This window comes from Geotrypetes seraphini, chromosome 8 (genome assembly GCF_902459505.1).
Source record: "Geotrypetes seraphini chromosome 8, aGeoSer1.1, whole genome shotgun sequence".
In the NCBI taxonomy this organism is placed as follows: Eukaryota; Metazoa; Chordata; class Amphibia; order Gymnophiona; family Dermophiidae; genus Geotrypetes; species Geotrypetes seraphini.
The window spans coordinates 171,243,469-171,259,503 of NC_047091.1; the positions used below are offsets into that span (position 1 = coordinate 171,243,469).

The window sequence follows — 16,035 nt, forward strand, 5'->3', positions numbered from 1 at the left end:
TCTTGAAAGTTTGTGATTCCTGGCGCCGTGAGGTGTGCTTCTGTGGCAGTATTCTATTTCACACCTCACGGCGCTTGCAGGGGCTGGAGGCGCGTGCGGTGGCTGAAGGCGCGCAACTGTGGAGCTTTGTCAAAGGCGGTCGGCTTCAGGCGCGTTTGTTGGACCGGCGGGAGAGTGCAACTGTGGAGCTGTGTCAACGGCAGTCGGCTTCAAGTGCGTTTGTCGGACCGGGGGGAGAGTGGCGGTTGTGGTGGCGGTGGCGGTTGTGGTGGCGGTGGCGGTTTGACAGCGGCAGCGCCGGCATTTTCTCTTCTGTTAGTAGGGGCTGGAGAGTGTCAGCTGCTTTGTAGGAGGCTGTGCAGCAGCTGTTATAAGGTAAAAAAATATATATACTACAGCCCAGGGAAGTGGAGGGGGGAGAGGGGAAGGGGGCTGCTTTGGAGGGAGGGGTGTGCTGGGAGGCCAACAGACAGAAGGGGGCCAGAAGGGACAAAGAAATACAGGCAGGGGGCCAAGGACAGAAACAGGGGGCCAGGCTGAGAGACAGAATGAAAGAAAAACAGGGGACCAGGCAGAGAGAGAGAGAGAGAGAGAGAGACAGAAAGAAAGACAGGGGTCAGGCAGAAAGACAGAAAAACAGGGGGCCAGGCAGAGAGACAGCCAGAAAGATAAACAGGGGGCCAGGCAGAAAGACAGATGGAAAGAAAGACAGCCATCTACACAGCGGCCAAGGAAAGAGAGAGAGAAGGAAAGAAAGAATGACAGACAGACAGCCAGCCAAGGATAGAGAAAGAAAAAAAAAAAAAAGAAAGACAGACAGACAACGGCCAAGGAGACAGAGAAAAAGAAAGAATGACAGACAGACAGACAGACAGAAAGGGAGAAAGACAGACAGAAGGAAAGACAAACAGACAAGGGGTAAGAGAGACAGATAGAAAGAAAGACATACAGCTATACAGACAGCGGCCAAGGAGAGAGAAAGAATGAAACAATGACAGACAGGATGCCAGAAAGAAAGACAGATAGAAAAACAGACAGCCAGCAGCCAAGGAGAGACAGAGAGAAAGAAAAAAATACAGAGAGACAGCCAGCGGCCAAGGAGAGAGAAAAAAAGACATACAGACGGCCAGCAGCCAAGGAGAAAGAGAGAAAGAATGAAATACAGACAGGGGGACAGAGACAGACAGAAAGGGAGAGAGACAAACAGAAATAGACAGACAGCCAGAAGCCAAGAAAAGAAAGAAAGAAACACACAAACAAAAAAAAAAAGACAGACAGTGGGCAAGGGAGAGAGACAGAAAGAAAAGGGCCAGGGAGAGAGAAAGAAAGACATACATCCTATATAATGTTCCCTGCCGCCGTGTTTTCTGATCCGTGGCCGGATTCTATTTTAGAATGCGGTGGCAGGGAACACTCTGGCCACTCCCCTCCTTCCGTCCTCGCTCACCAACCACTGGAGGAAGCACAGGCAAGCTCTCTCCCTGCCCACTGCCCTGTCACTCCTCACACGCGCATGACGCCAAGCCAACAGGCCACTGCCCAGCAGAAGCCCCAACACAGCGCCGACCACAAGGGAATTGCACACAGGAGCCCCCCCCCCCCCGACACAACCCTCCAAGACAAGCAGCATGGACATGGAGCCCCGCAGGCAGCCCGAGAACACGTGCCAACTCTGCCGAAAAGGCCCGGCGCACAGCTCCACCCGTGCAACCACCGTGCGCCAACTGAAGAAAACGCCACGGACGCCTGCCCGCAAGGCAGACCCTCAGGATGACGCCTGCAGCTCTGAGCAGCCAGTGCTCCCGACATGCAGCCCGCCGGGAAGAGGTGCTACTGGACCGTGGGAGCAGGGAAGAGGTACTACTGGACCGTGGGAGCAGGGAAGAGGGACAGGGGGAGCAAGGAAGAGGTGCTACTGGACCGTGGGAGCAGGGAAGAGGGACAGGGGGAGCAGGGAAGAGGTGCTGCTGGACAGGGAAGTGGAGTGGGGAGAGAAATGCTGCTGGTGAGAAAAGGGGGCTCGGGCTGAAAATAGGGGATATGTGAGGGAAGGAGGCTTTACTAGCACCCGTTAATGTACAGGCTTAAACACTAGTTTTAAAATAATAGTGAAAATAAATGCAGCTCAAATGGGCTTCCCATGCTGCACCCACCGCCCCGTCCTTAAAAAAATTTCCCTGGTGGTCCAATGGACCTTGGCTCCTTCCAAACCTAGCCATATAAAGAAACCTATAAAAGAAAAAGTGGTGGGAGGGGAAATGAAGATACAAATAGGATGGGATATAAAACTAACCAAAAAATAAATTAAACAAAAAATTAAATTAAATCTGACTTTTTGAGAACACACAGGTCTCTTTTGAGCCTCAACTCTAAATTCCATCTAGAATCTGTTTGAATTAAACAGTAGCTTCCACAGATGTTTAAGTGCGATTTTCCTTTTCTCTCTCAGAGTGCATGGTCACCTGTCTGTATGTAGTGAACTCCAGTTAATATTCTGTCAGGCATCTGTACAAGATTTCTTTGCATTTGGACAGCTCCAATCATGAAGCCTAGCTGATATTTTGAACTGTCCTTTTAGTAACAGCAACAATCCTTCTAAGCTTAGCTCTTAGGGGTTCCAGCCCTGTGACGTTTTCACTCTTAGTGCAATATGGATTTTATTTGACCCTCCAGGACATTAAAATTAATTGCTGTACCCTAGCTAAAGCTATTCTTCCAGAATCAGAATCGTAGAGTACAGAGGGAGTGGTAGTTTTAGCAAAAATTAGATAACCATAACAAAGAGAGACAATTTAAGAGTTCTTTTCCAGGAATGCTGACTTTTCTCATAGGTTTTCTGCTAAATTTAACCTGTTGCTTGAAACATCTGCAGAATCAATTACTCCAGCTAGGTGTGGGAGGGATCTCCAAATTAACACCAAATAACTTACTCCATTTTGTACCTGCTAGAACAGTCTCTCTCAAACTTTCTCAAGCCAGGGCACACTCAAGGTAGTGGTCATGGCTCGAGGCACCTGGAAGTGCGCGGACGTCACCATGATGACATCATGCGAATGCGTGACATCACCTTGACATCCATGCATGGGCAGAGGCCCTCCAGACAGGCCCTGAAATGCCAGTAGGGCATGCCAGCAGTGAAGTCTAACAAATATCAACTGAGTACCCCAACCACAGACCTCCCAAGCTCCACCCTAGACCCGCCCCAGCTCTTCCCTAGATCCCGCCCCCTTTACTAATTGTAATGCAATTTTTTCCATTCATTGTTCATATACACACAATATTCACAGCAGATATAAATTCTCAAAATCGACACATTTCTATCAATATATTGAAAATAAAATCATTTTCCCTACCTTTCTTATTTGGTGACTATTTTTCTGTGCTTTTAACTGTTTCCAGTGCCTTCTTATCCATTGACTGTTTTTCTCTCCTTCTTCACTTTCTGCCTTGCATCCATCTTTATAGAACAAAACACAGAAGACCCCCCCTCTCATCAATATTGGACAAGTTTCTCAAATAATATCATCATGTAACATTTAAAGGCTTTTAAATATTTAAATGTGCTCATAAGCTCTTCAGTAAGGCACCACAACAGAGGTATGTCGTCGCTGGAAAGGTGCTTGAATTTTAATCATAATACATTGAATTGCTTCTACTGGAGTGGCAAATGTTATGGCTCTACAAAAGCTGTTTAACAGTAGACCACTTATCTGAAAAGGTCAGTTCATGGCTCCAGAGAGAAGACGCGGAAGGCAGGATACACGACGGCAGCAGGTGGGGGTGCAGAGAGAAGACATGGAAGGCAGCCCCAAAAGATTCGCGACGGCAGCAGGAAGATGCCCCGGGAGACATGCAGCGCGGCACGTGAACCTCTGGCCTTACAAGAGGTCCCTCTCGCAATGAGAAGCAAGTCAGCTGGCTGGCGCTTCTCTTTCTCCTCAGTGTGCTGCAGCACAGTTTATGATACACTGTGCTAGAAGAATCCTAGCCAACTTTTATTTTAATTGGCTAGGTTTAAGTTTATTCAGAAGAAATATGTATACACTGTGCTAGAAGAATCCTAGCCAACTTTTATTTTAATTGGCTAGGTTTACATTTATTCAGAAGAAAAGCAATGTTACTTACCGTAACAGTTGTTATCCAGGGACAGCAGGCAGCTATTCTCACTAATGGGTGACGTGATCCAACGGAGCCCCAATGCGGATGCTTCTTTGAAGAAAACTCGAAGTTTCGAGTCGCCCGCACCGCGCGAGTGCCTTCCTGCCCGATGCACCGGGCGTGTCTCCTCAGTTCAGCTAGCTAGCAGAGAAGCCAACCCAGGGGAGGTGGGTGGGACGTGAGAATAGCTGCCTGCTGTCCCTGAATAACAACTGTTACGGTAAGTAACATTGCTTTATCCCAGGACAAGCAGGCAGGTATTCTCACTAATGGGTGACCTCCAAGCTAACCACAATGGGATGGTGGGAGAGTTGGCAACTTAGGAGAATAAATTTTGTAGTACTGTTTGGCCAAACTGTCCATCCTGTCTGGAGAAGGTATCCAGACAATAGTGTGAAGTGAAGGTATGAACCGAGGACCAAGTGGCAGCTTTACAAATCTCCTCAATCGGTGTTAATCTGAGGAAGGCTACAGAAGCTGCCATCGCTCTGACCTTGTGGGCTGTGATTTTTCTGTCAAGGGGAAATCCAGCCTGGGCATAGCAGAATGAGATGCAAGCCGCCATCCAGTTGGAGATGGTGCGCTTGGAAACGGGGCGTCCCAACTTGTTTGGATCGAAGGAGATGAAAAGTTGAGGAGCAGATCTGTGAGGTTTGGTGCGTTCTAGGTAGAAAGCCAAAGCACGCTTACAGTCCAGAGTGTGAAGAGCTGATTCTTCAGAGTGAGAGTGTGGCTTCGGAAAGAACACTGGCAGGATGATGGATTGGTTGAGATGAAATTCTGAGACAACCTTAGGAAGGAATTTCGGGTGTGTGCGGAGAACCACCTTGTCATGATGGAATACTGTAAAAGGCTGGTCCACAACCAAGGCTTGCAGCTCACTGACTCTCCGGGCAGAAGTGAGGCCAAAGAGAAACACCACTTTCCAAGTGAGATATTTCAGGTGAGCCTTGTGGAGAGGTTCAAATGGAGGTTTCATAAGTTGTGAAAGAACAACATTGAGGTCCCAAACCACTGGAGGTGGTTTGAGGGGAGGGTTAACATGGAACAGCCCTTTCATGAATCTGGAAACCACCGGATGAGCAGATATAGGTTTCCCTTGGAGAGGCTGATGGAAAGCAGCAATTGCACTGAGGTGGACTCGTATCGAGGAAGACTTGAAGCCAGACTGAGACAGGTGCAAAAGATAGTCCAAAACTGAGGACAAGGAGGAATGTTGAGGCTCCTGGCGTTGGGAAACACACCAGACAGAGAATCTAGTCCATTTTTGGTGGTAGCATTGCCTAGTAGCGGGCTTCCGTGAAGCTTCCAGGAAGGGAAAACTGTAGAGGGGTTACGTTGAGAGGAACCAAGCTGTCAGGTGTAGAGACTGCAGGTTGGGGTGAAGCAGAGATCCTTGATGCTGTGTAAGCAGAGATGGAGAGACTGGCAGATGTTATGGCTTCCTGCTTCTGAGTTGAAGTAGAAGGGAGTACCAAGGTTGTCTGGGCCACCGTGGAGCAATCAGGATCATGGTGGCATGGTCTGACTTCAGCTTGAGTCTTTTGGATGAGGGGAAATGGAGGAAACGCATATAGAAAGCAATTCATCCAGTCCAGGAGAAATGCATCTGCCTCGAGGCGCTGAGGGGTGTAGATCCAGGAGCAGAAGTGAGGCAGTTTGAAGTTGTGGGGGGCTGCAAAGAGGTCTATCTGAGGTGTTCCCCACAGAGAGAATATATGATGCAGGGGCATGGAGTTGAGGGTCCACTCGTGAGGTTGCAGAAGACGGCTCAGGCTGTCAGCCCCCTGAATGTAGACCACTCTGAGGAAGGTGTTGTTGCGAGACGCTCAATCCCACACCTTCAGAGCTTCCTGGCAGAGGGAAGCCGATCCCATGCCTCCCTGCTTGTTCACATAGTACATGGCGACCTGGTTGTCTGTGCGAATGAGGACCACCTAGTCACGAAGGAGATGTTGAAAGGTCTAGAGAGCGTTGAAGATCGCCCTGAATTCCAGGAGATTGATGTGGCACTGGCGGTCCGTGCTGGTCCAGTAACCCTGGGTGCGGAGGCCATATAGATGGGCCCCCCAGGCATAAGTCGACGAGTCGGTCGTGAGGACTTTCTGGTGGCAGGGTGTGTGGAATAACAAGCCTCTGGAAAGATTGGAAGATAGCATCCACCAGCGAAGAGACTGTTGTAGAGCAGGAGTGACCCGGATGGGGCGAATCAGAGGGTCGGACGTCTGGGACCACTGGGACGCCAGGGTCCATTGGGGAATCCTGAGGTGAAGTCTGGCAAGCGGAATCACGTGAACTGTAGAGGACATGTGGCCTAGAAGGACCATCATTTGTCTCGCTGAGATGGACATGCGAGAGGACACTGAGTGGCAGAGATGAAGGAGGGCATCCCTGCACGGGGGCAGGAGGAATGCTCTGAGATGGGTAGTATCCAGAATCGCTCCAATGAAGGGAAGAGTCTGGGAAGGTTGCAAGTGGGATTTGGGGAAGTTGATCTCAAATCCCAGATGTTGCAGTAACCAAATTGTCTTCTGGATCGCAAGAGTGGCTCCCTGAGATGTGGAATCCTTGATGAGCCAATCGTCCAGGTAAGGAAACACCTGGAGGCCATGGCTCCTGAGTGCTGCTGCCACTACAACCAGGCATTTGGTGAAGACTCTGCGTGACGAGGACAGGTCGAAGGGTAGCACTCGGTATTGGAGGTGAAGGTGTCCCACCCTGAATCTGAGATATTGACGGGAGGCTGGATGAATTGGAATGTGAGTGTAGGCTTCTTTGAGATCCAGTGAGCATAACCAGTCGTTCTGCTCGAGGAGAGGGTACAGTGATGCCAGGGTCAGCATGCGAAACTTTCTTTGACCAGATATTTGTTGAGTACACTGAGGTCCAAGATGGGTCGCAGGTCGCCCGTCTTCTTTGGAACAAGGAAGTATCGGGAGTAAAACCCCTTGTTCTGTTGGTCTTGAGGGACCGGTTCGACAGCCCCCAGCTGTAACAAGGCTTGAGCTTCCTAAAGAAGAAGGGCGGTCTGGGTCAAGTTGGAAGGATACTCTCTTGGAGGGTGCTCCGGTGGAGCTTGGTGGAACTGAAGGAAGTATCCTTTTTTTATGATGGAGAGAACCTAGAGGTCTGTGGTGATAGTCATCCATCTGTGGTAGAAATGAAGGAGGCGACCTCCGATGGGTGAATTTACTGAGAAAGGGAGGACGATGGAGGCAATGTCCTCTTTGAGGCAGTCAAAAGGGCTGGGGAGCCTTAGGTGCAGCCGGTGGCTGAGGCTTATGCTGGTGTTTCTGCGGGTGCTGTCTCTTCACAAGCTGTCTGCTGGGGGGAAGCCTGTTTTGGAGGGTAGCGCCGCTGGTATACCAACGGCGGGCGAGACTGGCGAGGAGAAGCAGGCCTGGGCTTTGGACGTAGAATGGACTGGAAGGATTGTTCATGGTCCGATAGCTTCTTGGTCACCGCCTCGATGGATTCGTCGAAGAGGTTGGTGCCAATGCAGGGAACGTTTGCAAGCCTGTCCTGGAGGTTGGGATCCATGTCGATGGTCCTCAGCCATGCCAGCCGGCGCATGGCCACTGAGCACGCTGTTGCCCGAGCCGCGAGCTCAAAGGTGTCGTACGAGGAATGCATCAACTATACCCGGAGCTGGGATAGTGAGGCCAGCGCTTCTTGGTACTCGAAGTGTGCCCTCGTGTCCACGTAGGGCATAAACTTCTGAAATACCGATAGGAGGAACTCCAAGTATGTTGTGAAATGGAAGTTAGTTCAGAACTCTCGAGGCCATCATGGAGTTCTGGTACACTTTCCTGCCGAATCGGTCCATAGTTTTCCCTTCTCTGCCAGGCGGGATGGCGGCGTAGACTTGGGAGGGATGGGATCGCTTCAAAGATGACTCCACCAACAGGGACTGGTGAGAGAGTTGAGAGCTGTCGAACCCTTTGTGATGGACCATCCGGTACCTGGTGTCCAGTTTACTTGGGACAGCAGGGATGGAGTAAGGTGTCTTGAGGCATCGAGCGAAGGTCTGGTCCAGAAGCTTGTGCAACGGAAGCTTAAGGGACTCAGCGGGTGGTTGAGAGAGGCGCATAATCTCCAGATATTCCTTTGAGAATTTGGAACCTGTGTCCAATGGTATGTCCATGTCCTCAGCCATCTGCCGGAGGAACGAGGAGAAGGACAGTTGGTCTGCCGTTGCCTGGCTCCGTGATGGGCTCGATGAGGTCGAGGCTTCCGGATCCACTGGGGACAGGGATCGAGATGGTGAGAAGGATCCTATTGTGTCCTCGAGCTCTGGCATCAGTGGAGGTAAATACTCCAGGTATGCTTGTTTCCGCCGAGGCGAGGCGTGCCTGGATGAATGTCTTGAGGAATGCCTCGATCGGTGTCGAGAGGTTGGCCTTGATGGACGGGGCGAGGCAGGCTTCATTGAGGCCCCCAGGTAGTGGATGGGGCTGGAAGCGGTCGATCGAAGCAGGGGTTGTTGCCGTAGAGGATCGAACCCCTTCAGGGTGATCGGCTCCAACGGAGGCACTCGCAAAGACTCTGCTCCTTGCATCGAATGCATCGGCTCCAACGGAGGCACTCGCAAAGACTCTGCTCCTTGCATCGAGTGATTCTGCTCCAACGGAGGCACTCGCAAAGACTCTGCTCCTTGCATCGAGTGATTCTGCTCCAACGGAGGCACTCGCGAAGACTCTGCTCCTTGCATCGAGTGCGTCGGTTCCAAAGGTGGCATGCTCCTTGCGATGCATGTATTGTTGCCAGACCTGACACTCGCAGAGACTCTGCTCCCTGTTGAGAGTGTGTTCCCCGCTGAGGCACTGGAGGCGGCTCGACCTCGCGGGAGGCCTCCGTGTGTCCAGGCTGGATTTGGGAGAGAAGCTGAGGCCCTATCGTGGTAAAGAGCTCGATGAAGTGCTTCTGTAGCATGGTCTGGAATGAAGCCGTCAAGGATGGATCCGCATCTGAAATGGGACCACCTGCACGGGCCTCGCGTTCCTCCAGAGTCTATTTACTTTATTTACCCAACTGTTGGAAAATATGCAGCATTCTTATATGCAGTTTAATGAGGGAATGTCAAATTCCCCAACCCAAACAGCTGACCCTGGCTTCCTACCAGTGCTAACAGATGCGGTGGGATATCAAAACCATGCAAGTTCAGTATGCAACGACTCATCAGAAGGTGTGAGATGGTTTAATTTCTGACAAAATCCAAGCGTTCATTAAAAGCAGCTGGTCAACAATATTTACTTGTGCCTTATTGGACTTCAGTTTTGTCGATATCTTTTGCAATATCATCTTGGGAAGAAAAAAAGCTTTTCAACTGTTCATGGTAAATTACTGCTCTTTCTGGTGTCTTTTTAATCTGAAACATATCAAACTGGTTTGGTAAGCTTCTTAAAATCCTTGTTTGAGGATTTTGGTTACCTTCACAAATATGCTATTGGCGCTTGGGGCAGGTCTCAAGAGCCTAGAGAGACAAACAATGCAGTTTGTCCAAAATACAGTTAAGCTTCTCCCTAGGGGGCTAAGTAATTAGGGGTCTTCTGAATTAGCTTAGAACAGGAAGTGCTTTAACCGAATGTCCCTCTGTGGAACAGATATTTTATAATACGTCTACTACTCCTGGCAGAATACTGTGCTACTGTGCAATGCAGAATTTGCACAGAATTTGCCAGGGACAAATAATTACCCAAGGTCTGCACAAAATTTGGTATAGCACAGTTACTTACCGTAACAGGTGTTATCCAGGGACAGCAGGCAGATATTCTCAACATGTGGGTGATGTCACCGACGGAGCCCCCTAGCAGATGTTTTCGCAAGCAGACTTGCTTGAAGACCTTCAAGCTTGCAAGCGGACCGTGCATGCGTGAGTGTCCCTCACGCCCGACCTAGGGCATGAGTCTCTTCAGCGTGGCCTTAGTTCAGATAGCTAGCAAAGAAGCCAACCACAGGGAGGTGGGTGGGTTGCGAGAATATCTGCCTGCTGTCCCTGGATAACACCTGTGAAGGTAAATAACTGTGCTTTATAGCAGGACAAGCAGGCAGCATATTCTCAACATGTGGGAGACCTCCAAGCTAACCAGAATGGGATGGTGGGAGAGTTGGCAAATTAGGAGAACAGATTTTGCAACACCGACTGGCCAAAGTGGCCGTTACATCTGGAGAAAGCATCCAGACAGTAGTGAGAGGTGAACGTATGAACCAAGGACCAAGTGGCAGCCTTACAGATTTCCTCAATGGGAGTTGAGCGGAGGAAAGCAACAGACGCCGCCATCGCTTGGACCTTGTGGCCTGTGACTCGACCCAGCAGGGAGATACGAGCCTGAGCGTAATAGAAAGAGATACAAGCGGCCAAACAGGTAAACATGGTCCGCTTGGAAACAGAATGCCCCAAGCGGTTAGGATCAAAGAGATGAACAGCTGGGAAGTAGTGCGATGAGGAGCAGTGCGCTTCAAGTAGAAGGCCAGCGCACGCTTACAATCAAGAGAATGCAGAGCCACTTCTCCAGGGTGAGAATGGGGCTTCAGAAAAAACACAGGAAGAACAATAGATTGGTTGATGTGAAACTCAGAAACAACCTTAGGCAAGAACTTAGGATGGATACGGAGAACCACCTTATCATGATGGAAGACAGTGAAGGGTGGGTCCGCCACCAAGGCTTGAAGCTCACTGACCCGACGGGCAGAAGTTAGAGCAATAAGAAACACAACCTTTCAAGTAAGATACTTCAAGAGAACCCGTGCCAGCGGCTCGAAAGGGGTTTCATTAAGCGAGCAAGGATCACGTTAAAATCCCAAACCATAGGAGGAGGTTTAAGGGGCGGATGAACGTGGAAAAGTCCTTTCATGAAGCAGGAAAGCACAGGATGAACAGAGATAGGCTTCCCATCAATCAGCTGATGAAAAGCAGCAACGGCACTAAGGTGCACTCAAACCTAAGAGGACTTGAGCCCAGGACAGCAGATAAGGAGGCAGATAGCAGCTCCTGCTGCCGAGTAGCACACCAGGAAGAAAAGCGGGTCCACTTTTGATGGTAACATTGGCAAGTGGACTCCTTCCGAGACGCCTCCAGGATGTCCAGCACAGGCTGGGAGAACTGGAACGAGGGCATTAAGTTTCGAGGAACCAAGCCGTCAAGTGCAGAGACTGCAGGTTGGGATGAAGCAGAGAACCCCAACTCTTCGTAAACAGAGAAGGAAAAACAGGCAGAAGAGAGGCTCCCTGGAACTGAGTTGCAACAGAAGGGAGAACCACAGCTGTCGGGCCATCGAGGAGCTATCAGAATCATGGTGGCACGGACTTGAGCCTGACGAGAGTCTTCAGAATCAGAGGAAATGGAGGGAATGCATACAGAAACAGGTCCGTCCATTCCAGTAGAAAAGTATCCGCCTCGAGTCTGAGAGGGGTGTAAACCCTGGAACAGAAGCGGGGCAACTTGTGATTGAGGAGGAACACGACATCCGGAGTCCCACAACGAGCAAACACCTGACGCAGAGTCACGGAATGGATGGACCACTCGTGAAGCTGCAGAAGACGACTCAACCTGTCCACCAGACAATTGTACTGGCCCTGAATGTAGATTGATTTAAGGAACATATTGTGGCGGATGGCCCATTTCCAGAGCCACATCGCCTTTCGGCACAGGGACAGGGACACCGTGCCCCCCTGTTTGTTGAAATAATACATGGCGACCTGGTTGTCCGTGCAGATCAGCACCACTCGGTCGCGAAGCAGGTGCTAAAAAGCCTTTAGGGCGAGAAAAATCGCCCGAAGCTCCAGCAGATTGATGTGACAAAGGCGGTCGGCACTGGACCAAAGACCCTGAGTGCGAAGACCATCCAGATGAGCTCCCCAAGCATAGGCCGATGAGTCCGTCATGAGGACCTTTTGCAGAAGAGGAGCATGAAACAGAAAACTTCTGGATAGATTGGAAGAGAGCATCCACCAACGGAGAGACTTCTTCAACAAAGGAGTCGTGACAATGCGTTGAGAGAGAGGATCCCAATCCTGGTTCCATTGGGACGCAAGAGTCCACTGAGGAATACGAAGGCGAAGTCTGGCAAAAGGAGTCACATGAATCGTAGAGGCCATGTGACCGAGGAGGACCATCAGGAGCTGAGCCAGGGCCAAGGACAGATGGGCCACCCTCCGGCATAAACGAACAAGGGCCTCCTGCTGAGGCAAGAAGGAGCAGAGACGAACCGTGTTCAGGACCGCTCCGATGAATTCCAGAGACTGGGATGGACAGAGGTGAGACTTGGGGAAGTTCACCTTGAAGCCAAGACTCTGAAGGAGCAAGATGGTATGATTCGTCGCTCGCAGAACTTCTTGGCAAGAGGACGCTTTGATCAACCAGTCATCGAGGTAGGGAAACACCTGCAGGCTGCGGATACGCAGGGCTGCAGCTACCATGACCAAGCATTTCGTGACCTGGCCAGATCACCATCATAGAATCCACCATGAATTCTACTGTGTATCACAGGGTGCTTGAGAAACATGTGAGACCATCTGTAAGAAAATTAAAGCTGAAGTGGAACTGGACTGCAACACGACAAAGACCCAAAACATACCAGTAAATCCACCAAGGACTGGCTGAAAACTAAGAAATGGAGAGTCCTGGATGGCCAAGTCAAAACCCTGATCTTAATCCCATTGAGATGCTGTGGGGTGATTTGAAACGGGCTGTACATGCAAGAAACCCCTCAAATAATCTCACAGCTGAAAGAATTCTGCATTGAAGAGTGGGCAAAACTTTCTTCAGACCGATGTCAGAGACTGCTAGATAATAATAATAATAATTTATTTCTTATATACCGCCAAAGCCATAGAAGTTAGAGGCGGTTTACAGTGAAGAAGAGCTGGACAATCAGCGAATGGGTACAATCAGAGAAAGGTACAATCAGCAAGTACAATCAGTAAGTGGAACAATCAGCAGAATGGCTGATTGTTCAGATGGCTACAAGAAGCGTCTCACTGCAGCTATTTCAGCCAAAAGAGGTAACACTAGCTATTAGGGTGTAGGGCAGGGGTGTCCAACCTGTGGCCCAAGGGCCACATGCGGCCCAGTGAAGTATTTTGTGCGGCCCCGGTCGATGGCGATGCAGTGTTTTCCTCTGCTGCTCCCAGGTGTTTACCATCTTGCTGGCTCCTTCTTCTGTCTTGCTGCAGCATTTGTGCAGCCCCAGAAACATTTTTTTCGGCCAAAAGGTTGGACACCCCTGGTGTAGGGTGTCCTAATTTATTCCTCAGTTAGAATACACGTTTTTGTGGCTATCTTATGTTTCATGAGTAAATCAAGGAAAATTTTTGTTGTTTATCTGCAATTACATCACTTTCTTTTCCAGAGATAAATTTAAAAAAAAAAAAAAAAAAAAAAGATTTGACATCGATATGTGAATATTTCTTAAGAATAATTCATGGGGTATCCTAATTTTTTTAACATGACTGTATAATCCAGTACCAATAATCTAAAATTTAAAAAAAATTGTTATAAATGATTAGATTGAGGCTTTTAAAAGCAATATTTTATTATTATCAAAATGATATGCCTGCATCATACCTCCATCCATGCCCTGGATCTTCTACTCCCAGAAATGTTTCACTTGTAAGCTCACCTTCTTGAAGGATAATCATTGTATCTGTTTGCTGTCCTCTTCCTCATGAATTCAAGCATTAGGAATGTACCTGATGGAAGAAAAAAAAAAATCATGTGTTTCTTTGCTGTCTAAGTTTAAATACTGCTGCTATACATTAAATAAAATATATTTTTTTAAAAAAATCTTTTAATACTCAACTATTTCCTGATTTTTACTACTTTTCCCCTGTTATGGCCATACAGAGATTTTAGCCTTGGCATTTACAAGCAATATTGCAAAAGTCTCTCTAAGGAGTGGAAGTCTAGGAGGTGGGGGAAGGAGAATGGGAATTAAATCTTGATCTTTCTATAGCCAGCATGCAGCAGTACCACCAAGTTGTTAATTAGTATCCTTTCACAGCTGTTTTCTAACCAGGTACTTTGTAAGCAGTTCAAGATTGGACAAGAAGGAAACTAGTAAACTACAGTAGATGAGAAATTGGTTGACACTCCTCCACTGGCAATTCAGTGAAAAACTAGTATAATATAGGGGTAAAACACCGAAAGGAGTCCATCTCTACTGATTTTAAACAAAACTGAGGGGTTTTGAGGTGGACACAGGCTTTTAAAATAAAATAGGGAAAATCCCAGATAGCCACCATGGCAGCGATTTCATGCCAAACACAACCTAGGGGAGCTACCCTGATTTCAAAAAATTCAGAGAAGAGGTTTTTGGAGGTAGGGAACCCTGTCTCTGTCCTGAGGAACTTTCAAAATGCCCAAATTTAGACACCCCCCTCCCCCCCCCCAATTTTCCCCATAGGCTATAATAGTCTATACTCACTGTGCCTTGCTGGTGCCTGCCTGTGTCAGCCCTCACTGCAGCTGAAAGGATTGCCTCAGGACAGATTCCACAGGTCAAAAAACTGATCTTTGGGCTGCCAGTTGGGCTAATCCTGACTGAGACCTCAGACTCCCACTAAATCATGCGCCATGACAGGGGGAGGAACACACAGCCAACTCTTTTTATGTCCAACTGACTTATCCCAGGGCCAAACATCCTGTGCTCAAGCCCCAGATAAATGAGGTTGCAAGCTAGCTTCAAGGGAAACCAACTCCGAGTTCCAAAAACTGTTAGTGCAGACTGGCTATACAGGTACACCTGAGGGTTGCCCTGCTAGCAGCAGACTGCTCACAGGGAGTCTGTGTCCTCTCCCAGGCAGAGCTGCCCTAAAGAATGGGGTTCTCTCAGCATTGAAGCCTCAAAAATGGATTTTAAAAATCCCAGAAATAATAAAATTAAGCAGAGAGATCAGATGGACACCTCTATTTGCTTGCAAACTTTTTAACTGATTCAATCAGTGCTGTTAATTGAACAGTGCCATTAAAACCCAATTAAAAACAAATTTTAAAAAATTTATTTTCCTGTAGATGCCTAACTGAGTAGGCGCAATGTAGGAGCCTACACTGGAGGTACCTACTTGCACCTACCCGAAAAGTAGGCGTGGTTAGGGGGGCAGAGTTTGGGCATGGAATGTTGGGCACCTGTATTTTAGTCCAAGAAAACCTTAGCCTAATATACAGTACTGGCGCCTAAGCTGCAGTGTCTAACTTGATTTAGGCACCACTAGGTGCGATTCTAAAAATGGTGCCTAACTTTGAATGACATGCGGTAGGTGTTGTTTCCTGGGTGCCTACTAATTTAGGTGCTGTTTATAGAATCAGGCCCAATCTGTCTCTCTCCCTCCCTCCCCTATGACCCCTGACTTGAACTATGTAGACTCGCAATGAAGCAGAAATAGAAAGCTGCTGGAACCATTTCTGTCCACTTCTACTTAGCTAGTAAAAAAGATAGAGCCAAGTAAAACATATTTTAAGCCTCTTGCCTCTCACAAAATCCTACCTCATTTATTTTTGCCTATCTTGAACATTTTTTTCTATCCAAGTAAACCACTGCTGTGTCAAGCAGCATTCCCAGCGGACAAATTAACACAAACAGCTGCCAAACATGGTAACCTAATATTTCCCACTTTTCCAATCATTTATTTTTTTCACATTCCTAGCCCGCCTATGAACTAGGTGGATTATAACACCACACAATTAAAATCACAAAATACATTAAAAACAGACAAGCAGCTCCCTATGACTAGAGATCCTGCTATTCACATATAAAGCTGAAAGGACTGAAGATAAATATGCTTTCAAGCACTTTTTCTTAAATGTTTCACAAATCAGGAGGCAGCCACAAAACATCTGGCATCCTATTGCAATAGTGGCTCTGCAACAGACAAGGCAAG

At 48.4% G+C, this 16,035-nt stretch overlaps 1 protein-coding gene across 2 annotated transcripts in view; it reads right to left on the reverse strand.

The window, feature by feature from the left end:
- The window catches only part of TPST2 (tyrosylprotein sulfotransferase 2), a 73,776-nt gene that overhangs the window by 39,347 nt on the left and 18,394 nt on the right, over nucleotides 1-16,035 (reverse strand). Inside the window, exons 2-3 of one of the 2 annotated variants that reach the window (XM_033955723.1) lie at nucleotides 13,779-13,848; nucleotides 3,354-3,457 (exon numbers count right to left, since the gene is read on the reverse strand). The gene's annotated coding sequence lies outside the window, so the exon portion shown is untranslated. Of the gene's footprint in view, nucleotides 1-3,353; nucleotides 3,458-13,723; nucleotides 13,849-16,035 lie in introns of both variants that reach the window. The other variant, XM_033955724.1, reaches the window with a different exon arrangement.